Source organism: Dermochelys coriacea, chromosome 18 (genome assembly GCF_009764565.3).
Source record: "Dermochelys coriacea isolate rDerCor1 chromosome 18, rDerCor1.pri.v4, whole genome shotgun sequence".
Classification (NCBI taxonomy): domain Eukaryota; kingdom Metazoa; phylum Chordata; order Testudines; family Dermochelyidae; genus Dermochelys; species Dermochelys coriacea.
The window spans coordinates 23,411,495-23,438,685 of record NC_050085.1 but is presented as its reverse complement, the minus strand read 5'-3'; the positions used below and the strand labels follow the sequence as shown (position 1 = coordinate 23,438,685).

General features: G+C 41.7%; 1 long non-coding RNA gene across 7 annotated transcripts; it reads right to left on the bottom strand.

Moving 5' to 3' along the window:
* Window positions 1–1,548: 1,548 nt before the first annotated feature.
* On the bottom strand, window positions 1,549–24,965 carry LOC122457074. 7 transcript variants are annotated; one of them, XR_006276377.1, is made up of 7 exons: window positions 24,622–24,965; window positions 14,229–14,375; window positions 13,806–13,868; window positions 8,133–8,739; window positions 5,346–5,445; window positions 4,438–4,535; window positions 1,549–3,106 (listed from the first exon to the last, which is right to left on the bottom strand). It is a non-coding gene; the product is annotated as an uncharacterized LOC122457074 (long non-coding RNA). The 7 variants fall into 7 exon arrangements; XR_006276373.1 differs by having other exon boundaries at window positions 4,438–5,445; window positions 8,133–8,297; window positions 8,611–8,739; XR_006276375.1 differs by having other exon boundaries at window positions 4,438–5,445; window positions 8,133–8,219; window positions 8,611–8,739.
* Between the last annotated feature and the right edge of the window lie 2,226 nt (window positions 24,966–27,191).

Sequence of the window (27,191 nt, the reverse complement as noted above, 5' to 3'; positions counted from 1 at the left end):
GCCATACAATTTCCATACCCAGATGTGGCCCTTAGGCCAAAAAGTTTGCCCACCCTTGGGATACACTGTGACAGGTTATTAATTTGATCTAAGAACATGTGAGTAGTGCAACTGGACTGCTTCATCCTTTTGATCTTAGAATATTATCCTCTGATTTTTGGATATGTTAAATACAGTACATATATTGCAGGTACAATACATGTATACTATAACTTACTATGTTGCTAATTTTATTGGTAGAACTATGACGTTGGAAATATTTTCATGGCAGAAAGTGTATCTGCCTTGATCAGTCACTATTGCTTTTAATTTGAATAAGAATGTGTATGTTTGAGTCATGACATTGGCAGTGATAGTTGTACCCTTTTTCAGCACCATAAATGTATATTATATTTTTTTCATTAAATGTTATTCAAAAATATAATGAGTCAACTAAATCAACATGTCATGTAAAGACTGGTTTTGGTGCGTTTGTTTTTTAAACTAGGCAAGATACATTCCTTCTGGCAGATGAATGAGAGCTCAGTCACTCCCTCCATGCAAGAGAAGCCTTATGTAGCAGTAATTTTTCACCAAACCCACGCTCGCTGGTTTTGATTAAATTTGTTTGTAATTGATTACAAAGCAAAATGTAAGAAAAGAAGAGTCTGGAACTGAAGCCCTGCCTGTAAAGTTACATATTTACATATATTTAAATAAGATTTAAAAAAAAAATAAAATAAAACTTTTCCTATATTTTTTCTCCTCTCAATTAATGTGTTGTCAAACAGGAGAATGAGTGAGCTGTAACAAAAGTCATATTTGCAGGTTTTAAGATGTAATGACCAAGGAGTGAAAAAACCTACCACCCTATTTATAAATGAATGTGTGGCTCTTGTAAGAAGTTCAGAATGTCACAGGTTACCCTGTGATCAGTTTCTAATCTAGAACCTCAGCAGTGGTGTTTTCCCTGAAAACACTTGCATCAGTTAGACTTTGGACACACACAACTCTATCCATATCTTCAGGTACTTGAAATTCTTATTCCCTTTTCCTTCACTGCACACACACTACAGTACTTCTTCCAAGCTGTTTATTGATTGATTGATTTTTGGAGACAAGGCATGTGGGGTAATATCTTTTATTGGACCAACTTCTGTTGGTGAGAGAGAGAATGTTTTGTGCTCACATAGAGCTCTTCTCCACGTATGATTGATTTAATGACATTTACTTTTCACACCTAATTTGTGTCCTCTGGGTTATGCTGAGCATTTAAGCTCCATATAAAATTCCATTGAATTGAAATATAAAGTTCTTGGGGCACATCCTCAGCTAGTAAATTGACTCAACAGGGCTTGACAGTTTAGGGGGCAGATTCTAGTAGAAAGTGTTTCTAAGAATAAACATTTGTAGAGATTACTTTGACATAAGTATTCTGCCAGTAAATTAAAGGCTAGTATGTGGGGCATTTAGTTAGTCAATTCTGGTGCTGTGGAAAAGAATGAGAGCCAGAGCTAATGAAAAAAATAAGTGGCCAAGGAGTTCAGCTGTGAGCCTCTTTTGGCTAACTTCCATTTAAAAAACTTCTATTTTATTTAACTTGAAATATGAAGGGCATAATGCATACATGTACAAGTAGGTTTATAAAACGAGCTTGAAATTAACACATGGTACAAATGCAAAGGAAGGTTCAGAACACTACCAGGGCATTTCCTACAAGGGACACAGTTCTTATTTGCCAACAGAACTGCTGAACAGCAGCCTGTGCTACTGGATTTTATGAAAGGTGCAAGAAGCAGAAAATGAACACACATGAAAGTGCAAAACTAAAACATTAGCACCAATTTTAAACAATGTGCTTTGCACTTCAATATGCTCCATGTCAAAAACAAGGTAATCTCAAGTGAATAATATCTATAGCAAATCTATTTAACATCTCAAAACTTTTACAGCATTTGAATTATCAATAGTAATCTGTAAAGTGTCTTTATAAAATATTAAAATCTTAGCCATGGGCTCATGTACTCCCTAGAACATATTCCAGTAGTACCTGCCTTTACTATATTCACAATGAATGGCCTGTTCCCGCTCTAGATCCCAGAGAAGTACATGTTCTTCTGAAATAATGGTGCTTTTGAAAAACCCTCATTTATCATCATGTATATTGTAGATACAGCTGAAAAGCTCCTTTCCCTTTCAGCATGTCAGAAGTGTCTACTGCAGTTTGCAGTATCACATGCAGTCTCCTCAACTTACATGACAGTCTTCAAGAGAAATGTTAAGCTATCGTTCACATCTTTTCAAGTTTAATTTCTTCAATACTTTCTGGAAAATATTTTCAAGACATTTTCTTCTCTTATGAAAAAAATGAGGTAAGTTTGTCCAAGCAGTATTGAGGAAAATATAATGAGCAATTAGGTTGCACATGTCTAGTCTCACTGCAGTTGTGCTGAAGTCTTAATTCTAACAAGACAAAATAAGGAATTCAGATCTAATCCCACTGGCAGGTAAACAAGTAATATACTGTACAGTTGTATTTCAACTGCAATAGTAGCATCATAGTTCAACTCAATAATTCATGATGGCACATCTAATTGTTTGAAACAATTTGCTCCCTAAAGATCCTGGAAAAAGTGGCATGCAGACTTTTGGATTCCTCCCTGATTGTATTAACAACAACATGACAAATTACTTCTCTCAGAGTTAAACTTTCATCTAAAACTGAATTTTAATATACAGCAACTATGATGATTCAATGTCCATTAACACACAGGAATAGCAACCTCACTGTGCATCCACCAGAGTTCCGTAAAAGGCTCCACCAAAGTAATAAAGCAAATCTTGAACAGGGAAGGAATTGCATTATGTAGATCTGGTCATTGGTAATTAAGACAGAAAGAAGGACTCATCATTCAACACACAACTATGGCGAAGAAATATATTTTATTGTTGCTAGAGGAAGTAGGCTCTAGGATTCACTGCTGCTTACAGCCTTCCTTCTTGTCCCTGGATTTTTGGTGTCCTAGCTTTTCAGGCTGACATTTGGTCAGTGAAATAAAGGCAGGTCCAATGGTATCATCCATATAATCAAAGAGGCCATCAACTGGAACAGTGTGTGACTGGGCAGCTGCAAAAAAGAAGGAATAGAATGAATAACTCCAGCTGTATTAGAAATGGCAGGAGGACTAAAATGAGCCACTAGGTGTCACGGGTTACAGGTATAAATTCCTCATTTAAAAAGTGTTATTTGAAAGAATGGGAGAGATTCTAAGACCAGAAGGGGACCAATATGAACATCTAGTCTGAGCTCCTGTGTAACACAGAACTAACCCAAAAAAATTTCTACAGCATATCTTTTAGAAAAACATCCAATCTTGATTTAAAAATTGCCAGTGATGGAGTATCCACCATGACCCCCATAAATTGTTCCAATGGTTAATTATGCTGTTAAAATTTATACTTTATTTTTCAATCTGAATTTTTTCTAGCTTCAACTTCCATTGGCTCATGTTATATAATACCTCTCTGGTAGACTGAAAAGCCCATTATTAAATATTTGTTCCCTTTGTAGGTACCTATAAATTGTAATTAAGTCACACCTTAACCTTTCTTTGTTAAACTAAATAGAACTGAGCTCTTTGCATCTATTGCTGTAAGGCAAGTTTTCTAATCCTTGAATCATTCTTGTGGCTCTTCTCTGATCCCTCTCCAAATTTATCAACATCCTTCTTGAATTGTTGACACCAAAACTGGATATAGTATTCCTGCAGTGATCAGACTAGTGCGTAATACAGAGGTAAAATAACCTCTCAACTCCTACTCAAGATTCCCCTGTTTATACATCTCAGGATTGCATTAGCTCTTTTGGCCACAGCACTGAATTCATTTTCAGTCGATTATCCACCACAGCCCACACATCATTTTCAGAGTCACTGCTTCCCAGGGTACAGTCCCCCTCACCCCCACCATTCTGTAAGTATGGCCTACATTCTTTATTCCTAAATATATACATTTACCTTTAATCATATTAAAACAGATAGTTTGCTTGCACAGTTTACCAAATGATCCAGATTGCTATGTATCCGTCACCTATCCTCTTTATTTATCACTCCTCCAATTTTTCTCAAGTCATTGTTTACAGGCAGAGTTACTGTTTCCCCATATATAATGTCATCACATTTGCCAAATGTACACTAGCAATCCAGTGCTGATGAGGAATCCTATCATAAGAGATGTGAGGATTGGACTTTGTACACAAGTGGACCTACCGGAAACTATGGCACATGTGGGATAGTGGGAACATTAGATTAATGAGGGTTCAGATTTCATTTTATATAGGTAATAGAAAAAATATCAGAGAGAGATTCCAACACCACTCCTGCATGGACTGGAATGTGAGAAGACAGTTGGCTTTATTAAGCATTAGATTGTGGAGCTAAGCATGGCTAATATTATTACCATGGGAGCAGGATGCAAACACTTCAGCAGGTGGTTTTGTCTTTTTTGACTTAAAAGTTGGGTCCAGATCTTCATCAGTATTTGGAGGAAATTGTTGCCTGTGGAAACGTTGAATGTTACAGCAGATTTACATACTTTTGCCTTTTTATTTGCATCTTTAGCATTTCATATTTGTAAGTTTTCTTCTCCAAATGTCTGAAGACAGTTTCTGAACGTATATGTTTACAGAACTAAGATAGCTAGTCATTTCTTATCTGGGCAATCTTGATCTGAAACTTGTACTGTTCTATTTCAGTCCTCTCTTACAGCAAGAGTAACTCTTACTCTCACCTCATACCTCCTAGAAGAACATTCAGGGGTATCTTATTACCATGCCCCATGTATGTCTCTATTAGTGCATTCAGGTTGTTTTGTGGTGGGCTATAACATAGATTAACTTCTTTAAGGTAAACTTTGATTATTCAGAATTCAGAAGCGTCTCCTGAAGTTGGAATGCTGGTATATCAAAATTTGGATTTGTTCCCTAATATATTCAGATGGAGTTTACAAGAACACATTTCAGCTGCAACTTTAAGTTCTGGACACACTGTAGCATGTATTTCTTGTTCTTTTATCTACCTTGAGTGACTGATACATCAACATTGTACATTAGTTTAGACAGGGAAAGTACTGGGAAAATCATTGAATATCTTGGATCTTTATTTCCTCAAACTGCCCTTTGAACTGTTATGAAACTGAGACCCCATTGCATGCAAAGAGACTGCGGTATAGAGAGAGCATTGCACTAGCTGGAAAATAACTCTTCTACACAAGGCTCTAAAACTTTACCCCTCACAAGTATACAAGGCCCTAAAATAGTCCAGAATATATACATACAAGAGATTACTAGTCTGAATAAAAACACCTACTTTGTTCTGTCTATGCTGCCTCCTTGTGTTGGGAAGTCTGACCTTTCCAGGGTCTGACCTCTGACTGGGGATCCAGGTACCTCAGCATCTAGCCATACATCTTTATATTAAAACAATAACAAGAGTTTATGCTCACTTGATCCATGAGACAGAAGACAGACAGGCAGCTCTGTGGTGTACATTGACCAAGGAGGAAGGTTATTAAGATCTATAGTGAGACCAAGCTTGAATAATTTGGTTCTTATAATTTTGTGTAGATTCATGAAATCCCCCAATTGGTATTAGGAACACACTATTGTATTTGAATTGTAACCTGCCAACACTTTGAAGGTAAACTTTTGACCCTATGTTACTTATACTGTGCTGTCTACATGTTAGCTAATTAATCTTCATGACCTCCCAGTGAGAGATGGATTATCATCCCCATTTTATAGATGGTGGAATGGATACTAAGAGGTTCAAGACTTGTCTCACAAGTCAGCAAGTCAGCATCTGAACTAGAGTAAGAATGCAGCCCGTGAAACCATGCTGCCTCATTGATAAGCCAAAGGCTGAGAGCTAGCAAAGAATTTCATTTCAGCCACATTTGCTACTTCTGATGTATTGGAAAAAAGTCAGTGTTACTGAGTCCCTTGGGATACACCAAAGAGCAGCACAGTACTCACAAAAGCTTATGCTCAAATAAATTTGTTAGTCTGTAAGGTGCCACAAGTCCTCCTTTTCTTTTGACAATACAATAAGTAGAAGCACTGGGTGCAAACCGACTTATGAAAGATACCTGTAATATACAATGTTTTGCAAATGCTAGCTAGAAGTCTCTGGCATGTCAAATCCTACTCACAGCTTCAAGAAATCCCTCTCCTTTTGTGATAATGATACTCCTTCCCTTCTGCCACACAGTTGCATGAGTTGGCTTCTGATATTCAGAAGGCAAAGGAACATAAGCACATGCTACCCCAGATCCAAAAGTGCATCACTCCCAGGAGCAAACCATGGTCAGCACTGGCATGTGTCATATGTTCTGACTGTCCGTTTTAGATCACATGGCTACCCACAGCACTGCCCTGGACAATCCCCTGGATGCTCAGAGTAGACACTCCTTGTCCTGTGCCACATTTGGCTGTCAGCATTATAGTTTCATTTTTTTATTCAGAGACAAGGTGGATGAGGTAATATCTTTTATTGGACCAACTTCATTTTTTATTCTTCATTTAAGGAAATTGTAATTCAGTAGCTGAAATTCACATGTCTGATCTCATCCCAAATGAAGCAGGGAATGGGGAAAGATCCCCTACCTTTCCCAAGTAATGATACAACAATGAATAGTTTTTCCTTAAAAAGGTAAATACTTCATGGGACTTTTCTTGAAACTAACCTTAATGTAGTTCAGAGGAATTGCTGAACTCTAATAATGTTAGCAACTTTGCCAGAGACTAAAGGGGTCTGAAAATTGGGAGCTGGTTCTGAATTAAGGCCTCTAAGTTCATTCAAATAAATAGTTTACAGTTATACTTTAGACAATATTTCTTTCATCCCACAGCTAATGTTAGAATTCATTTCAGCCATTGACTGCATAATGGAAATTGCTGCAGGTTGCTTTAAACCGCTGCTCCCTCAGTGTGGGTGTTTTGAACTCTGGTAGGTGTCTGCCCAATAGCACTGTGTGATGAAATCTTTCCTTCCGGGGGTGGTATCGCTCAGACCAGTGAGCTTGTTAGCTAACCACCACAGCTAGAGAGCAAGTGTGTGTAAGAGGTTGCAAGCAGGGCCAGCTCCAGGCCCCAGCTTTCCAAGCAGGTGCTTGGGACGGCGTTTAGAATGGGGCGGCAGTCCGTGTCCCGCGGCAGCTCTGCCACTCTTCATGCTGCATCGGCTTTGTCAGCGACTGCTTGGGGCGGCAAAATGGATAGAGCTACCCCTGGCTACAAGCACTCTCAGCCTTATGATCTCATCTGCAATCACCTCTCTGTCTACTACCATGACATCCACATTAGACCTTTACATGTTAGGGGTGTTAAGCAGCCTTCCCTCTAACCTGAAGGTTATTAGGGTAGCATAGTTCAATGGCTGGCACCAATTTAAGGTTTTAATTTGAAACAGAATTTTTCAGGAATGGGAGAATCTGAGTTATCAAAATAAATTTGTAGCCATTAACCAGGCTGACCAATTCAACTCCTATTCTCTCCTCCAGATCCATATAAGAAGTATCCAGGCCTCTACTTATTGAGCCAGACAATTAGATGCCTGCCACAGCTCAAAGAAACACACACTATTCTTTGTTGCTTCAGTAGATCTGGAGAACTTTGAATAGAGGTCAGCTGCTTGGATTCCTCACTACCCCTCAGAGAGAAAAGGGTCAAGCATTACCAGCTCCTCATGTGGCTGAAGTTTCTCTTAATTCTTTGTTTTTTTCTACCCCACTCTCCTGCTGGGTCCCTTCTGCCTGAGTCTTTGGTTCCATCAGCTGATGATATATTCCCATGAGCTCCTTTAGAATAGAATATCACCAATTCTTCCAGTGAATAAAGCACTGAAGCTTGACTCCACTTGGCATGGACAGCATTAGATTATGTAAATTACATCTTTGTGATTACTGTGAACAGCTGTGCTGGTAATTGTGTCAACTGTGCAGAGGAGCTCCAAAACCCAAAACCAGGGCTTGCCAGAACATGGAGATTGCTTTGTAGGAAATGAAGGGGACTGGTTGTTTTATTTTTGAACTGGTGAGGAGCAGAGAAACTTTCAAGCATTTTGCTTATTTTTCATTTCTATTTTTCCTATACTAACCTCCACAGCTTGTTTTGATGCCCTGATCTGTCAGGCATCTCCTCTTCTCTGATCAGTAAGCCTTTAGGGGAATTTTGTTTCTGGCACCTACCTTGCAAAAATATTTTTGGGACAGATAGGATAGAACCCTTGGGACAGATTTCCACATTATTTTGTTTGCTGTAACTATAAAAGCACAAGTATCAGAGGCATAGACGTGTTAGTCTGGATCTGTAAAAGCGGCAGAGAGTCCTGTGGCACCTTATTGACTAACAGACGTATTGGAGCATAAGCTTTAGTGGATGAATACCCACTTCGTCGGATGCATGGGGCCCATGAAAGCTTATGCTCCAATATGTCTGTTAGTCTATAAGGTGCCACAGGACTCTTTGCCGCTATAAAAGCACAGAGGACTCTATGTACGGTCTTCAGTCTCATTAGCTAGGTCTTTTTGTGACCTGGAGTATTTTGTCCAAGTGATAGACACTTAACATGTTACCTTCTTGTCCTTGCTTCTCCTTGGCTCAGATAAGTTGTTCCCCTCATCACTGTTCTCTGTCTCCAGGTTTGTCTCATGAGATCTCCACTGGGCTTTCAGTTCTTGGTTCTGCATATATCTAGCAGTCTCCTGGAGTGTCATGAGACAGTGTGAAAGAATGTTAGCTCTCACTGAGCACACAAACATGGTTTTAAAGGTCCAAAAACAACCTGGACAGAGATACAGACATGCAAACATGGGTCTACACTACGAGTTTAGGTCAAATTTAGCAGCGTTAGGTCAATTTAACCCTGCACCCGTCCACATGACCAAGCCTATTTTGTTGACTTAAAGGGCTCTTAAAATAGATTTCTGTACTCCTCCCTGGAGAGGGGTTTAGCACTAAAATTGACCTCACTGGGTCGAATTTGGGGTAGTATGGACGCAGTTCCATGGTATTGGCCTCCGGGAGCTATCCCAGAGTGCTCCATTGTGACTGCTCTGGACAGCACTCTCAACTCAGATGCACTGGCCAGGTAGACAGGAAAAGCCCTGGGAACTGACAGCAGTATGGCGTCTGCACAGAAAAAAGGCGTGAAACAATTGTCTTCCATTGCTTTCATGGTGGGAGGGGTGACTGTACCCAAAACCACCCGTGACAATGTTTTTGCCCCATCAGGCATTGGGAGCTCAACCCAGAATTCCAATGGGCAGGAGGAACTGTGGGATAGATACCCACAGTGCAACGCTCCGAAAGGCTATGCTAGCCAAAGTACTGTGGATGCACTCCGTCAACTTAATGCGCTTAGAGGGGACACACACAATCAATTGTACAACATCGCTTCCTAAAAATCAACTTCTATAAATTCAACCTAATTTCATAGTGTAGTTGTCCTTAACTACTGCCTACAACAGAAAGACAGCCCTGCATCTATCACAGGTCAAGGTGCATTACACAGGATTTCACGGCCAGCTATAAAACAAACAAATCTTCTCACCCCAAGAGGAACATGACTTTTGGCATAAAGTCACCAAATTTGGGCTTTGGTGACCCAAGGTGCGAAGTGAGTTATAGGGTCAAGGACTTCTCATGGAGAAACACCCTGCCACTAGTTCGGTCCCATTTAAACCAGGAGGCTGTTAGCTTGGGCGTCTTGGGCAACTGTAACTACTGGTTTATCACATGAGGAGGTCTCAGGCAGGTAGGATCCAAACCATTTAGGACTTTTTAGATCGAAGCCAATAGCATGAAATCAGAAGTCACCTGGCAACTAGTGCAGCTTGCAGAGCTATCCTGTGATGTGCTCTTAGCAGGAAACATTGCTTAATAAGTGGTTTCAGAGTAGCAGCCGTGTTAGTCTGTATTCGCAAAAAGAAAAGGAGTACTTGTGGCACCTTAGAGACTAACAAATTTATTAGAGCATAAGCTTTCGTGAGCTACAGCTCACTTCATCGGAGTGAGCTGTAGCTCACGAAAGCTTATGCTCTAATAAATTTGTTAGTCTCTAAGGTGCCACAAGTACTCCTTTTCTTTTTACTTTGTATAATGACTCATCCATTCCCAGTCTCTATTCAAGCCTAAGTTAATTGTATCCAGTTTGCAAATTAATTCCAATTCAGCAGTCTCTCGTTGGAGTCTGTTTTTGAAGTTTTTTTGTTGAAGGATAGCCACTCTTAGGTCTGTGATCGAGTGACCAGAGAGATTGAAGTGTTCTCCAACTGGTTTTTGAATGTTATAATTCTTGACGTCTGATTTGTGTCCATTTATTCTTTTACATAGAGACTGTCCAGTTTGACCAATGTACATGGCAGAGGGGCATTGCTGGCACATGATGGCATAGATCACATTGGTAGATGCGCAGGTGAACGAGCCTCTGATAGTGTGGCTGATGTGATTTGGCCCTATGATGGTGTCCCCTGAATAGATATGTGGACAGAGTTGGCAACGGGCTTTGTTGCAAGGACAGGTTCCTGGGTTAGTAGTTCTGTTGTGCGGTGTGTGGTTGCTGGTGAGTATTTGCTTCAGGTTGGGGGGCTGTCTGTAAGCAAGGACTGGCCTGTCTCCCAAGATCTGCGAGTGTGATGGGTCATCCTTCAGGATAGGTTGTAGATCCTTGATGATGCGTTGGAGAGGTTTTAGTTGGGGGCTGAAGGTGATGGCTAGTGGCGTTCTGTTATTTTCTTTGTTGGGCCTGTCCTGTAGTAGGTGACTTCTGGATACTCTTCTGGCTCCATCAGTCTGTTTCTTCACTTCAGCAGATGGGTATTGTAGTTGTAAGAATGCTTGATAGAGATCTTGTAGGTGTTTGTCTCTGTCTGACGGATTGGAGCAAATGCGGTTATATCGTAGAGCTTGGCTGTAGACAATGGATCGTGTGGTATGATCTGGATGAAAGCTAGAGGCATGTAGGTAGGAATAGCGGTCAGTAGGTTTCCGATATAGGGTGGTGTTTATGTGACCATCGCTTATTAGCACCATAGTGTCCAGGAAGTGGATCTCTTGTGTGGACTGGTCCAGGCTGAGGTTGATGGTGGGATGGAAATTGTTGAAATCCTGGTGGAATTCCTCAAGGGCTTCTTTTCCATGGGTCCAGATGATGAAGATGTCATCAATGTAGTGCAAGTAGAGTAGGGGCATTAGGGGACGAGAGCTGAGGAAGCGTTGTTCTAAGTCAGCCATAAAAATGTTGGCATACTGTGGGGCCATGCGGGTACCCATCGCAGTGCCGCTGATTTGAAGGTATACATTGTCCCCAAATGTGAAATAGTTATGGGTGAGGACAAAGTCACAAAGTTCAGCCACCAGGTTAGCCGTGACATTATCGGGGATACTGTTCCTGACGGCTTGTAGTCCATCTTTGTGTGGAATGTTGGTGTAGAGGCTTCTACATCCATAGTGGCTAGGATGGTGCTTTTAGGAAGATCACCAATGGATTGTAGTTTCCTCAGGAAGTCAGTGGTGTCTCGAAGATAGCTGGGAGTGCTGGTAACAGACAGCACTCCCACTTAATAAGTGGGGAGCTGATTCTTCACTAGCTGCTACTTCCAACTAGTTTAAGTGTAAAGCCCCATCTAGGCAGCATTGTACCCAACTAGCCTTGAGATGACAATGTGTAAGTAACCATGGTGAGCTCTGGATCTGAAAGGAAAGGACATAACCTGCTTCCCAAAGGCAGATAATCTCATCCACAAACATAAATTCAACTACCATCTCTCTGGAGATGACTCACAGATCTACCTCTCTAGCCCAGACTTGTGTCCTTCTCTCCAAACTAAAATCTCAGCCTCTCTGACATCTCCCTGTGGATATGTAGCCATCAACTTAAACTAAACATGTTAAAAGAGAGCTCTTAATTTTCCTCCCCACTTTCTCAATCACTCTGGATAACACCACCATTCCACCAGACCCTCAGGCCTGTAACCTCAGTGACATCTTTGACTCAGACCTCTTGCTAGATCCTCATAACCAGGCTATGTGTAAGTCTTGCAGATTCTATCTACGATACAGCCTTTTCTATCCATCCATACAGCTAAAACTCTTGTCTAGGCTTTCATCATCTTGTGTCTCAACTACTGCAACATACTTTAATCCTTTTCTCTAGCCTTGACAAATGCAGTCTTGCCCCACTGATATCCATTTGAAATATTGCTGCAATGATCATTTTCCTAGCCTGTCACTTTGACCATGTCACCCCTCTCTCTGCATCCCTTTACTGGCTCCCTCTTCTCTATCATATCAAACATAAGCTATTTGTCTTCACTTTCAAGACCTTTCACAACCTATCCCCTTCCTAACTATCTCCTCTCAGAGTCAGCTCTTATCTCCAATTGGCCGCTATCACTCACTTGTTAAAATTTTCAAACACGTACCTTTGTTATCTCCCATACTGATCTGTACACTTGGGAGAAGCTCTTGGTAAACGCCTATAAAACTAACTCATCAACCTTCTTCAAAATCCTCCCTTAACACTACTTTGCAGTGAGGCCTACAAAAACTTGGCAATGGTTAGGCTACTGGTGTGCTGAGACCACTGCCTATCATGCTGACCAATATTGTCTCTCTGTTCCTTGTAGTCCCCAGTCAGTCTGTATCTGTCTGTCTCTTGTGTTAGATTGTAAGCTCTCTGGAGCAGGGACCATCTTCTTATTCTATGTTTGTACAATGTATAGCACTATGCAGGGGTGGCCAACCTGAGCCTGAGAAGGAGCCAGAATTTACCAGTGTACATTGCCAAAGAGCCACAGTAATACGGCAGCAGCCCCCCATCAGTTCCTACGCCCAAGCTCCCAGCACCTCCCACCCACCGGCAGCCCCGCCCATCAGCACCTCCCCCTCCTTCCCCCACACCTGCCGATTAGCTATTTCATGGCATGCAGGTGGCTCGGGGGGGGAAGGGGAGCAACGAGGGCACAGCAGGCTGAGGGGAGGGAATGGGAACAGCTGGAGTGGGGGCAGGGCCTGTGGCAGAGCCAGGAGTTGAACAGTGAGCACCCCCCAGCACATTGGAAAGTTGGCACCTGTAGCTCCAGCCCTGGAGTCGGTGCCCATACAAGGAGCCGCATTTTAACTTCTGAAGAGCTGCATGTGGCTCCAGAGTCACAGGTTGGCCACGCTTGCACTATGGGATCCTGGTCTATAACTAGGGCTCCTAGGTTCTACAATCATATAAATAATAAATAATAAGAAGATATCAGAAGGAACACTTGGCAACTGCTGCTGCCAGGACATCCAGGAACAAGAGGCAGCTTAAGCCAGCACCATATTTGGGTAACCATTACAAGATTTCACATCTTATTCAAACCCCATTTTAAACTCATATTGTGCTGTGTTTTTTCCCTTATTACTGCAGTTACCACAGGGTCTGGACCTGTGTGTGTGAACGGAGGCTTTCACTTTCCTAATCTGTTTGACTCATCCAGGAACTGACAGCATGTTACAGAGATAACATATACGTCTTCAAGGATTTGATGCGTATTTGTTCTGATGCCAACAACTGGGCCATGAAGTGGCATTGGCTTTGGAAGCTAAAGAAAGCAGTGCGTTTCCCCCTTTTTTGAAGTATTTTTAAGGAAGAGCCACCTCCTTCTTCCGCAGTCCTGGAATTTTGCCCTGATATCCCCCACATTATACACACACACTCGGGCCAGGAAGACATTTTCTAACTGCCAAGAAAAACAAATGAGAGAAATGTGAACAGCTTGCATTTAGCCTGTACCTCATCCTGAGCCACCTGGGCTGCTCGATAGTTGTCATTGCATTCTTGGTTCCTCCTTGCTCTCTGCAGAATAGATTAAAAAGTTTGTTGAAAATCAATAGTAAGAGATACTAATGGAAAGCAGGCAGCAGCAACAGCTCCAAGGGGCAAAGGGAGAAATCTATGCTATTTCTATGCAAAGTGACTTTTTTGGTTTTATTAAAAATAGATCTTAATATTCTGAGATACTGAAGTTGTTTTAACCAGTAGCCTGTCACGGTGGCCTGTATATGGACTCAAGGGTATATGTACTTTAGATAATGAAGATAGGATTGTTTGTAGCACACAATCCCATAGAAAAATATAATCAAATTAGAACTTCCAATTTGAGAAACACCACTGCTGAGGTCTAATGTGCTTCCTTTCTGCTCAAGGTTCACCTACTGCATGAGTCTACTCCTTTTCCTGCAGTCTCTGAGACAGTTCTTCATTTTGTAGGAACTGCTCCTGATTCCCAAGTTCTAGTTCTGCCATCTGCCATTTCAGGGGGTTAGTGCTGCAAGACTGCTGGGGATTCTCATCTGAACAGAACTGCAAAATCACAAGTATCAAACATGATTGAAAGAGACCAGAAGTGGGTCCATCAGAAAAGCAGAGTTGGTCAAAAAGGAAGCTATTGCTAATGGTAATCCCAAAACTTCCCAATCTCAGCATGCTGGATCAAAGAATAATCAACAATGACAAAACTGGGAAAAAGTCCCAAAGAGAAGTAACACAAGTCAATCAGCCTTAGCAAAAATTCTCCCTTCCAAAACAAACACTGCATTTGGCTTTAGCATCCTTTGACTCTCTCAAAAGCTTTTATAAACACAGTGAAACCGGACTGGCCCTCCATCACTCAAGAAGAGCAGAGAGAGAAGCGGTGATGATTTTCTTGTTCCTCTAATTAAAGAAAAGGAAGTTTTTGACTTGATTTTTGTTCGCTCAATATCCACTGAATTCGGTTCCCCGAGACACTGTTTCATTATAGGGTTCCCAAAGCCCAATACACTCCCCCTGCTATTGAACATGTGATGACTAAAATGAAAATCCTGTCACAAAGATCTACTATGCTGTGGAATTGTCTATCATAGTAAGTGGCAAAAGCACCATAACTTGGTACACTTTAAACAAGACTAGACAAAGAATATAGATAGAGAATAATCCTAACATGGCCAAAGGGGAATGGTCTACAAGAGTGTATTAAATGGCATTTTCCGTTTCTAATTCCTGTGATTTGTTGGTGCTGCTGTAATAAAATATATGAATAATAATAAACAGTGAAACTATTATTCCCATTCGGATACACTATTTGGTGGTCAAATTCTTTTACCATTGTGTCTTTGCATGGGTAGCGTTAGTTATACTTGTAGGCTGCATTTTCTAATGAGAAATCCCAGATAAGGTTAAACTCCAATGCATCTAATTACTAGTACCTGATCTGAGGCCAGGGTTTCCTTTCCTAAAAGGGAGATGTGAGAGACCCATCCTATTTTGGCTCTACTGTGAACATGGCCATCCTTCGGGGGTGCAGGGCCCAGGAAGTAAGTGACGAATTCGTCTCTTCTGGGACCAACCACGCCGGCCAATTGCACCAGCCTGCGGGGGCCCCCAAAGCGCAGAGCCCAGAATGGGGAGGCCCAGGACAGAAGTGATGGATTAGTCTCTTCTGGGACCAATTGCACTGGCCAATTGTGCTGGCCCGCAGGGTCCCCCAAAGTGCAGGGCCTGGATTGGTTGCCCCGATTCACCCTATCCAAGGGAAGCTCTGACTATGAGACCTATCTGCTGTCCCTAGAGCTGTGTTCAGGACAGTTCTCATTGTCTGAGCTGGCTTTCCCCAGGACATTTAGAGAAATCTCCTATATACCTTTTCTCCCTGTGTTCCCTGATTCCTTGTCCTACTGCAGTTGAACCCAATCTCCCTGTCTCAGCTGCAAGGAGAGTTTCTGGAGCCCCTCCACAGAGCTGTTTCACAGGCTCTAGTCCTCTTCAGAAAGGCTTTCCTGAACAGTACTTGGTGTCTAGTATAATGGCAGCTTTCCCTAAGCATGTTTCAGGTGACATTTTTAGCACAGGTTTCAGAGTAGCAACCGTGTTAGTCTGTATTCGCAAAAAGAAAAGGAGTACTTGTGGCACCTTAGAGACTAACAAATTTATTAGAGCATAAGCTTTCGTGAGCTACAGCTCACTTCATCGGATGCATCCGATGAAGTGAGCTGTAGCTCACGAAAGCTTATACTCTAATAAATTTTTAGCACAGTCTGAATTAATGTTACTGAGAAGCTCTTTTGAATATTTCCAGCTATGGTCTTGTTCTGGTTTGCACCATCCTCCCGTGCCATCAGCTGCATTTGGGCTGTTAGTATTAGTGCTAGGGTTGAAGCAATAATCGTCCTCTTCCTCATTGTCGATTGCTCTTTGGTTGCACCAATGACATGAAAGTTTAGCATGCCCTTGTATATACATGCAAATATAAAGTGAGGGTAGTAAGGGTTACACAGAAGATATAAACAAATTTTCACAACAGCCTTGTTCATCACATCCAAGCAAAGAAAGACAATGTGTTGGGATTGGCATGATTTTCTACATGGTCTCCTCCTCCTAACTTGAAGAAGCTACTTGATTAAGGTCAAGAGAGCAGATCCAGATCAACCCACTCTTGTGTTTCTATGCCACCAGTCCAGTCTATATACGATTCTACAATTTGCTGTGAGTAAATCATTTTTCTTAGAGCAAGAAGAGGAGGAAATATTTTATTTATTTTGCATTTTTAAGAGGGAAAAAAGCAAAAAACAAGAAAGCAAATTATGCAGGTTAAAGGTATTAGCGGAACAGCTTAAATGCAGAGAATGGCAGCATCTACAATGAAAATATCAAAAGAACCAAGACAATTTCTGCAATTTCAGCATGCTAGAATAAAAGAGCAAATAATTCAAAAAATAATTCTCCTTGAATGTACTATGGTCATTACTTCATTCCTTTCATAGCAACGAAACTATGGATATTGGATTTGCTTTGGTGCAATCAAATTATTTTGCACAATATTTTCTATGTATGAAGCCATTGCCATAAAGGCGTGTAACTTACTATTTAGTAATAACAGTCTTAAGCATATGAATAGCCACCAAAAAGAATTACTCACGTGGAAGACAGACTGATTCATAAGCAAACCACAAAATCTATTAACAACGTCTACTGTCCTCATCCCACACACATCCTCCACCCACCTAAACAAGATGCAGAGTGAATCTTTGAATACACTAATGTATTCCACACATGACTTGGAGTCAGGGGCTCTGCCACTGACTCACTGTGTAGCCTTGAGTAGGTCATTTCACCTTTCTGTTGTAGTTTTCTCAGTTGTAAAACAGGGATGATAATAATAATACCCACTCCCCCACTTCCCAGAGTGGTGTGAGAATTAATTAATATCTGTACAGTGCTCTGAACATATAGCACATTAAATACATAAGTATTAGTATTATGTTAAACAGTTCATGTGATTGCATTCAAGATGTGCATGTATAGTACTCGGAGATTTCAGTTATAAAACTACCTCTCCCTTTGCAAGTCCCCATCTCAGATAAAAGTTGGACAGCACCACTCTTATCAAAGAAAGAAAAAGCCTCTCTGAAAATTCCACATTGAGAGGTGCACATTTCAAACCACTTGAGTCAATTGGATTTTTTTTTAAAGCAGACAAGCATTTCAATCTAAAAGGAGAAACTAATCATTCCCCACTTCTTTGTGCCTCCCCTGCCCTGCACTGCCATCTTTGGGGAATAAAGGGTGACTGTTTTTAGTATGTCAAGATTCAGTACAATCTGTGTCATACAGCAGCAAAAAAACAAAACAAACAAACCCAGAAAATTCTTGACAAAGTTGAAAGCAATCCAGATTGTCTAGGATAGCTGAAATCATTGATTGGATCTGAAGGTAACCCTTGCACACATGCACTATCAACTAAATTAACTCTTTATGGTTGGCATTACGGCCCTGTCTACACTATAAAGTTTGTCAAGTGCAAATCATGTCAGCATACAGCTGCCAACTCTTCTATATCGCTCCAGTGCATGCAAACTTGGGTGCTTGTGTCAGTGCTGCGCATACGCACCATGAGTGGTTGCATCGATGTAAAATGGATGCACCACTGGTAGGAATCCCCGTGTACCCTGAGACAACATCCTGATCAATCCCTTGTGGGACATTTTCGCAGTGCTGTGGGATATCAGCAATTTGCTCAGGGATCAAGTTCCCACCACACCACTTTCTCCATCCCATCAGGGGTGGCTCTACCAATTTTGCTGCCCCAAGCAGTCGCTGCTGAATTGCTGTCATCGAAACAGTAGTGGAGCTGCTGTCGAATTGCTGCTGCGTCTGGAAGAGCGGCAGAGCTGCTGCCCAAAAACCACCATAGCGGGAAGAGTGGCAGAGCTGCCACCGAATTGCCAGCGTGGCACATGGACTGCCGTCCCATTCTGAATGCCACCTCAAGCACCTGCTTGGAAAGCTGGTGCCTGGAGCAGGCCCTGCATCCCAAAATGCTCTCCCCATTCCATAATTTCCATGCCCTTTTAAAAAACTTCTACAGTCCCATGTACTGCTTTCTTTTGCAGAAGCATGGACCCTGCACAGCTCAGCACACTTCTCATGAGCATTGCTAATATAAGATGCAGGAGCCACCTGTATTTGCAGAACTTGAACAAGTTCTGCTGCAACTAGGAGCGCAATGAGGAAGATGCAGAGTTGTTCAAGCACAAGATCTGGATGCTGATGGATGCAGAAAAAAAAAGGTGCCAGGCTGCTGCTGACATTCATGAAGCAGTTCCACATGATAGATCGCCACTTCTGGGTCTTGAGAAACGAGCCTTGATTGGTGGGATTGCATCGTAATGCAGGTTTAGGATGAGAAGCAATGGCTACATCATTTTCGGCTGCAAAAATTCCTCGATCTGTGTGCCAAGCTCATCCCAGACCTCCAGCGCAGGGACACCAAAATCAGAGCTGCACTGACAATGGAGAAGCAAATGGAAATCATGCTCTGGAAGCTTGCAATGCCACATTCTTTTCAGTAAGTGGGTAATCAGTTTGGTGTTGGAAAATCTACAGTGGGGCCATTGTCATCCAATTGTGTAAGGCCATTAAGCATCTCCTGCTATACAGGACTGTGACTCTCAGTAATGTGCAGTGGATGGATTTGCTGCAGTGGGGTTCTCAAACTAAGGTGAGGCATTAGACAGGATGCATCTCCCTGTTCTGGCACCATCTTACTCTTCCAGCCAACATATAAACTGAAAGGGTACTTTTGCCGTGGTTATGCAAGCACTAGTGAATCACTGGAGATGCTTCACTGATATCAGTGAAGGCTGGTCAAGAAAAGTACTTGACGCTCGCATCTTTAAGAACACAGGACTTTTCAAAAAGCTTCAAGCTTCCCCAACTGACACACTACCAGCGCCAATGTTGAAATGCCAACAGTGATTCTGGAGGATCAAGTCTACCTCTGGCTCATGAAGCTGTACACTGACCATCTCAACAGCACCAAAGAAAGATTAAATTACCAGCTCAGCAGGTGCAGAATGATTGTTGAACGTGCTTTTTGTAGATTGAAAGGTCACAGATGCTGTTTACTCATTATTGGAGCTCAGTGAGCAAACATCTCCATTGTTATAGCTGTATGTTGTATACTGCATCATAACTATGAGACAAAGGAGGAAAAGCTACCCCCAGGGTGGAGGGACGAAGTGGAGCAGCTGTCTGCTGAACTGAAACAGCCAGATACAAGGGCTATCAGAAGACCCAGCTGTGGAGCTATAGAGCTGACAGAGGCCCGAGACCCTTTTAACAGTCAGCCAAAGTAGTATTGTCTGATGCTTTATGAAATAATGTTTCTTGTGTATGGAGGTAAAATACGGTGGGTAACTGGCTCCTGCTATGAATTCTGTAATGGTTGGTGTAAACTAATAAAGATACTCTCTAAGTTTCCAAAAAACAGAACTTTATTGTGTGCAAAGATATTGACAGCAAAATTAAAACAGGAAAACACACAAGGTAAAAACCACTTAGCAGCACTGTAACATGGTGAAACTTACTTTAAAACCAAGTAAAAACAGAAGTAAACAGTGAACATTAATGTTCATGTATGTATATAGCAGGTTGACTCTGATCCTGTGGTTTTCACAGTTCGGTGTATGTGTGTTATGATTCTCCATGTTTTCCCCACCATGGAGTGGCAGCGGTAAGGATGCACACCATGTTGCCAACTAATGTGTTTGGGGGTGCCGCAAGCACTGACCATGGAGTTTTCTAAGGATTGGAAAAGCTACTGAGTCCAGGATCTTTGGGCATGTTAATGAATAGCGGTCTGCAACATCCAAGTTTGTGGCTTCACCAAACCCATGATGTCCTGGTGCATTTCCTGATGCACCTCTCGGTCCTCTTCCCTCCCCTGCTGAACCACTGTCTCCATTTTTGGTCCTTCTCCATGGTCATGATCACATAACCCCTCTAAGCCCTCTGTTCACTATCCAAGGCCATAAAGAATTGGAGAATCTTGCAGAACATATCCTACCTAGTCGTCATCTTCTCCTCCTGTTCAGCATCAGAACTTCACCACACATGGAGGGGGCACCCCTCAAGGCCACCATGTCAAAGGCTGCTAATATACAGTCAGATACACCATTAGATTTAGTCACAACAGACAGAGAAAGATAAGTCTCCAAATTCCTATACATTATTCTCTTAAATACCTTTAATAAGAAATGATAGCTTTGGAGTGCCTAATTAGAGCACCACTCTGTGGCTCAAAGTATGGTGAGTACGGCCTACGCTAGTGGAGAGGAAGGGAGGTATTCTTTTGCATGGAAACTTTAAATGCTAGGCTCATCAGGTATGGGTATCCGGAAAGTGCAGTGAATATTGGGAATATTTTCACAGGCAGTGGTGATTCTGGCTGATATCTGATGCTTGAGGGTGACAAAGACACAGAGAACTCAGCTGCTAGTTGTGTCCCAAAGCCACATGGGCACATATGCTGCTAGCCTGTTTACTTCAATGGAACCAGGCACAATCAAACTCCCTGCAGAGTGGGAAAGTCTCCTATTGCAGGAGAAGAAACAAGGCTGCCATTCCTAGAAAAGTTTGGAAGAGGATTGCAGAGTACAAGTATTTCCATATGATAGTTTCATAGAGTTTAAAGCCAGAAGGGACCATTAGATTATCTAGTCTGACCTCTGGTGTATCACAGGCCATTAAATTTTTCCCTGATGTCCCTATGTTAAGCCCAAAGATTTTAGAAAGACTAAACCATTTCAGTATTCAGGAGATTAACTTGTATGCCACAGGCAGAGAACAGGAAACACCAAGCTGCCACTTAATTTGGCCTGTCTATATAGAAAAGTTGCACCAATTTTTAAACCAATTTAGGTAAATCAGTGTCCCTGTGCAGACACTCTAATTTCAGTTTAAACGTAGATTATGTCAATTTATCTTAAACTTTTAAATCTGTTCCCTAACAACTGAAGCTACAGGGAAAAAAGTCATGCGCAAGCTGACATTAGAGTGTCCATCGAGTCAGTTGTAGCAGTTTAACTATATCAGTTTAAATTCACACCTTAGGCTGCACCAATGTATCTTTCTCACATAGAAAATGTTTGATATTTAACCTAAAGTTAACATTAGACTGGTTTGTAAGTATACAGAGGGATTATTTCTACTGATTATGCAATTTCTAAATGACTTTTTAAAAACAGAGTACACATTTACATAGAAATGAGAAATATCGTAAAGAATGCATATTATTTGTATGATGGTCACAGGGTTGCTTGCTAAAGGGCAATAAGTCTTAGGTAGTTTTGTATGTCTGCAGGAACCAAAGTTAATGGCTTTACTTAGCCCAATCATTGATTCTTATTTGACAATACAGATGTCAAGGCCTTAGAAGTGGTCTCTTCCAAATCACATACACAGCACTCCCTAGCTTGGGACAGAGGTCAAAAGTACAGCTGATCCTAAACCAAGACAAATAATGTAAACTGAAAATCCATCAATAGACAAATAAACCATTACAATTATATTTAACTGTGTTTTTGACACAGTGACAAGAACTCTCATATAATGTACTGAATATTGAATGATTAATGTAAAAGTCATTGCACCAAATTTTCAGTTTGATGTCTAACTTTTGAATATTTGATGTCTAGCTTTGCTAATAATGATCTCTCAAGATAAAAGGTAAAAATTTCAAAAGCAGCTAAGTCCCAGTTTTGAAAGTGACAGACACTTGGATGCCTGAATTCACTCTTAATCTATGGCAAGACTGCATGATGTGCAGAATGAACAACGGAAGCATAGTGAAATACAAACATGGTATACAATAAATTATACCAAAAAATTTTCAGTAAAATTTTCAAAAGTGCCTAAGTGACTAAGGAGCTAAGAACTTTTGAAAATTTTACTCTTAGATTCTTAAATAGTTTAAGCACTTTTAATACAAAGCTTTTAGTATCATTTACAAGATCGTTGTTCCAAACCCAAAGCCACCCGAAGTGGAGTTGAAAAAACGAGTTCACTCTGTACACAAATCTCTAAAGCACAACTTCACTTTCTTGAATCAGAGTGTGAAACAAAGACAGTGATCCTAAAAAAGAGGGAAATATACAAGAGGGGGGAAAAAAAGTCCTTCAGCACAGGGGGACAGAAGCATTTCAGTTCAACACCAGTTATCCTGAATTCTATTGTCTCGTAAGTTAAAATCCCACCAAAAAGCCAAATACAATTGTCTTCTGAGTCACACTATGAAATATGAAGAGTGGAGGAAAAGAAGCTTCCTATATTGAATCATATAAGAACCATCCCATGTAGCGATACACAAGACCGGAAAATGAAAAAAGGTACACAAACATTGTAGCCACAATTAACACATGCAACTCCTGTCACCCAACCCCCTCCTGAAAAAAATCACTCCTTTCTTGCAAAAAAATAAATACATCTCACTAAAAACAAATTAACTATTGTTACATCTTGTCTTTTTAAACATAACAAAGTGATTGAGCATGTTCAGGGAGGTTCCATGGACATGGCAAACCTCTGACTGAAAGTCTGCATTCACTAAGGTAAGAAAGCACACTATTTTCAAAAAAAAAAAAGAAAAGGAGTACTTGTGGCACCTTAGAGATTAACAAATTTATTTGAGCGTAAGTTTTCGTGAGCTACAGCTCACTTCATCGGATGCATTCAGTGGAAAATGCAGTGGGGAGATTTATATGCACACACAAAACATGAAACAATGGGTTTTATCATACACACTGTAAGGAGAAAGAAAAGGAGTACTTGTGGCACCTTAGAGACTAACAAATTTATTAGAGCATAAGCTTTCGTGAGCTACAGCTCACTTCATCGGATGCATCCGATGAAGTGAGCTGTAGCTCACGAAAGCTTATGCTCTAATAAATTTGTTAGTCTCTAAGGTGCCACAAGTACTCCTTTTCTTTTTGCGAATACAGACTAACACGGCTGCTACTCTGAAAACTGTAAGGAGAGTGATCACTTAAGATGAGCTATTACCAGCAGGAAGGAGGGGGGGAAGGAGGAAAACCTTTTGTGGTGATAATCAAGGTGGGCCATTTCCAGCAGTTAACAAGAACGGCTGAGGAACAGTGGGGGGTGGGTCTACAGTTCACATTGTGCTCCCTAAGAGCATGTCCAATCTCTAATATCCAATTTGCAAAACAGAGCATCCATTCAGTGACACAAGGAAGGATATCACAGAAATAAAGATTCAAGAAAACGCCTGATAACAGTTTATTTCAGGCAATGTGCATATTTTAAAGATACACAAGCACATATTGCCAAGCCTGGCTCTGCTGAATGTGTGTGATGCACTCAAAGAGCAGCTCATGCACTCTCTGAAATATAAGTACCAGGGCGCACGCACACACACTCTGTGGGCATTCACAACAGGTGAAAGTGTCCTGAGACTTGAATTTAATTCAGAATATTTTAGTAATTGAAAGACCTTTAAGAAGGATGCAGAAATCTGTTTTAACAATTCACACAGTCCTCATTTCTTTAGGGGGAAAAACACCTATCCAAAATGGCAATATCCCTTTAAGAACTTATTCTGTTAAGAGGTGCCTTCGGCACAAGTCCCCACCAGTGATGACATGAAGAGGCTTATCATGGCTTACCGTGTGGGAGAAGCCAGGTTGTATTGACTATTATTTCATTGGTCTGCCCAAGTTTTCAACTGATGCAATTTCTTAAACATTTCATTCGCTCCTGTGCAAATAACATCTTAAGCAGGTTCACTGAAATCCAAAGACTTCATCCATGTTGTAGTTAAGGAATCTGTCTATATTGGCTGCAGATGGCTGTACATATTTTGTGCCATTAGAGGTAGTGAAAATTCCTGCATGCCAAAATGCCAAAAATGTACAGAATCTGTAGAAACTAGAGTTTTTTAAAAAATGGTAAGGGATTAAAAAGTTTATATTTATCCACATCAAATTCCTAAATGTGATACCTAAACATGAATGGGATCTCTTATTTTGCATTATTTGACCTGTAGAAGAATACCACATGCATCACAATACTGACACCTTTCTTCTCTTGTGATATCATGCAACAATAATAAAGTTGTACTGACATTTAAATCTCAACAGTGAAAGAGAAAAAATACATTCAGATGAGCTGGATGAAGAGTATGCCTGTATCTTTCATAAAGTGGGATGGTTTCAAAGGTGAGAAGACTGCCATGCCAGCATTTGCTTCTGAGAACAAACAACAAAACAATTACCTGTATTTTGGAAGGTCAAGAGCACAAGGGCAACTTCCCTGATGGTGACTAGGACCTGCACCTCTTCTCCTAAGACAGGAATTTTAGTCTTCACCATTGTCAGCTAGACACTTGAGCTAGATACTTGAGATTGTTTTTTTGCTCTCACTCTTTCAGTTTCTTGGCTTAAACTAATAGTTTAAGAGAGATTCCTAACCTCTCTTCCAGGATAATCTTCTTTGCCATTAAATTATTCACTTTATGTTTTAAATGTATTCCTTGCAACAGAATATCATTTGCTGCCTAGCATTTTTCCTCCGAGCTGTGGTCTACCACTAACCATAGGAATATTCAAGTGAGGGTTGTTTTTTGGGCAGTGGTTTCACAGTGCTGAAACTGAAAGTCACTTTCCGAGAGAGGCTCAGGGAACACTCATTACTTTCCATTGAAAAGTGGATAAGAAAGCAAAAGTTTGACATAATGAGACAACTCCCAAATCTAGATTTAGATAAGAATACCAACAATTATTATGATGATGTTGATTATGATTATTTGCATTACCGTAGCACAGGGGCGGGCAAATTTTTTGGCCTGAGGGCCACCTCAGGTTTCCAAAATTGTATGGAGGATCGGTTAGGGGAGGCTGTGCCTCCCCACATAGCCAGGTGTGGCCCAGCCCCTGCCCCCTATCTGACCCCCCCCCCCGCTTCTCACTCCCTGATGCCCCCCCAGACTCCCATCCAACCCCCCGTTCCCTGTCCCCTGACAACCACCTGGGACCCCTGCCCCATCGAACCCCCCTGTTCCCCGACCTCTGACCACCCCGACCCCTATCCACACCCCAACCACCTCCCCGAACTCCCTTGCCCTCCATCCAACCCCCCCTTCTCCTTGCCCCCTTACCAGGCTGTCTGGAGCACCAGTGGCTGGCGGCGCTACAGCCGTGCCACCCAGAGCACCAGGACAGGCCGCCATGCCACCCAGCTGGAGCCAGCCACGCCACCGTGCAGCACAGAACACCGGGTCAGGCCGCAGCTCTGCAGCTGCGCTGCCCGGCAAGAGCTCGCAGCCCTGCTGCCCAGAGCATTGCACCGGCAGCACAGTGAGCTGAGGCTGCGGGGGAGGGGGAGCAGTGGGGGAGAGGCTTGGGGCTAGCCTCCCCAGCCAGGAGCTCAGGGGCCAGGCAGGACGGTCCTGTCAGCCGGATGTGGCCTGCAGGCCGTAGTTTGCCCACCTCGGCTGTAGCACCTGCATGCCCTAGTCACGGACCAGGACACCACTGTGCTAGATAATAATAATAATAATGGGTGGACACAACTGGGGACTTAGTGATTGGTTTGGCTCTTGCCCCCGTCTCTACACACACACTTAGGTATTGCATTAATAAATAAAGGAAACACTGCATTTGGAACAGAAATGCATTTATCTCACTTTATTAAATGTGGACAAAATTCTACCACCCTCAAATAAAAATATGTTGCTTATGCCCCTGTGACATGTAAGACTAAAACCTAATATTCCCTGAAGAAAACCACATGTCCCTCCTAACTAACTTTTAGACCACCCTACACATCTTGTGCCTTGGCTGCCTTAGAGACAACACACTCCTTGTGCGTCATCCCAGCTGGGTTTTTATATAACGACTATGCACAGAGCTCACCATGGAGCCTGTTTATAAAAATCTAAAAGTAAAGAAAGGTAAAACATATTCCATTATTACAAAACCATAAGAAAAAGGCTGGCCAGCCACAACCCAATATCTGGCATAGTTGCTCAGACTAGACCCCACCAGGCAATACACCCTTCTAGCTACAATACTGTTCTTACCCATTCTCCCCACAACTCATCTCTGTGGGCCTTCCAGCCTCATTTTAATAGTTTCCATTTGGCGTTGTCTGTGTTAAAAGCTTTAGTAAAAAAATACAAGTTTATTAAAGGGACAAGGATAGGAGGCCAAACACTGACTTCTTGGGGAATGATCCTGTACTGTAAGTCTCCCCTTCAAAATACCAGGAGTGGATGTGTCCCCGTCCCCCACTCTAAATTCACTCCTTGCTAATTCTTGTATCCCTGATACAGCAGGTAAGGTTCATTTTGCTGCGTGCCCCATGATAAACAAACCGATGCACAAATACCTTCTCTCTTCACCCTGGTTCGGTCCCTACTCTTGTTTATCATCTCCCTTTCAGGGAGGCAGGGTTTCCACTTCAATCACTATCAGCCGTGCAGTAAATCAGACACCACAGGGATGATTTATTAGTATTTGTTGTAGTACTAAGAACTATTTGATAAATAAGAATCCACTTCTGGAATGGTGAAGGGAAGCTTCTGTATGGATGGCTGCCAGGAAAGGCCAATTCATCTATGCAATAACCTTGAAAGTGTCCTTTTAAATGTTATGTTGCCTGAGAAGACCTGGGCCAGCCAGCTTCTTTAAGTGCACAGATTTATCCTAAAATTTGAGTCACTGAGGCTGTATAGACTCCATCTAATTAACAGAAACAAAAAACATCATCCATGGAGTGAAGGATTAAAGGGATTAAGCACTTGGATAGCAAAATGCAAAATTAAAATCAGCTTCTATGTGCCAT